General features: G+C 62.7%; 1 protein-coding gene across 2 annotated transcripts in view; it reads right to left on the bottom strand.

Moving 5' to 3' along the window:
• Nucleotides 1-1,114, bottom strand: part of NKD1 (NKD inhibitor of Wnt signaling pathway 1) — a 71,672-nt gene that overhangs the window by 31,328 nt on the left and 39,230 nt on the right. The window lies entirely within an intron of this gene.

Below are 1,114 nucleotides of genomic sequence, written 5' to 3'. Positions count from 1 at the left end.
CACCAGAGTACCAGCCGGCAGACCCCGCCTCCCCCACCACAACTGGGCAGAATCGAGCACCGCACTCGGGCCTCCCAGAAAACTCAGTTTATTCTGAATTTTAGCTGTTTATGTGTCACCAGCTCTGTGCCCAAAAGTCTGTGTCCACACCTGTAAAAGGGGCCTGTGACACAGGAGTGCCTCGAGGGTCACGTAAGTTTCCTGAGAGGAAAGGCCTGTTTGGAGAGACGGCTTCCTGGGTCCCTGGGGCCGCCAGGCAGGACGGCAGCGAGGAGCAGCCTGGAGGCACATTCCCCAGAACACTCTGGAAGGACAGGTGGGCTTCCATAATGGTGGCCGCCCGTGGGCAGCGGGAACGGGGAGCCGGCTGGCCAGCTTTCCAGGCTATGTGGGTTCGTGGTGCTGCCTCTCTCTCCTCTCCTCTCTCTCTTTAAACTAGGAACAGGAAATGGTTTCATGCTAAAAAGAAAGGAAGCTCTTTTAAGGGGCCGTTACGTTAAGAAGGATGATACAGGTAAACTGCCTCCGAGCCACGTGCACCAAGCGGCTCCACGGGCATCTCAAACGCGCGTCCACACAGAGTCGTGAGGGCCCCGATCTGCGCCCACCGCGACCCTCCTGTATCCAGCCGGGGTGGCCCCCTCCTCGTGCTGTGAGGCTGGAATCCCGGGGTCACCCTGCAGCTTCCAGCTCTTCTTTCCATCCTTCCATTCGACCCACAGCGCATCCTGTTGGCTCTGCTGTCCAGACGTGCCCTGAAGCCCGCAGCGCTCGCCCGCACGTCTGCCCTGCTCCCCCGGCCAGGGAGAGGCCATCCCTTCTCACCCAGACGACAGCAGTCGGTTCCCATCCTCTGCCCCGCACTCAATCTCCACAGTCCTACTAGTGCCCAACGAAACCCTGCCCAGTCTGCCTGGCACCTCCCCTCCCTGCCCTCGCGCGTCTCTCCCTGGCACCCGCGCCGCCCCGGCCGCCCTCACCTCCCTGCTGCGAACGTGCCCGGCGCGCTCCCTCTCAGGCCCTCCGCGGCCCCCCTTCCTCAGCCGGGAAGTCTTCCTCCAGATGTCCCCATCTCCCCCACTCCCCTTCGGGTGTCAGCGCACCTGGGTGAGGT

Source organism: Pteropus medius, unplaced genomic scaffold (genome assembly GCF_902729225.1).
Source record: "Pteropus medius unplaced genomic scaffold, Ma_sr-lr_union100, whole genome shotgun sequence".
NCBI lineage: Eukaryota > Metazoa > Chordata > Mammalia > Chiroptera > Pteropodidae > Pteropus > Pteropus medius.
This window is presented reverse-complemented; position numbering and strand designations above follow the sequence as displayed.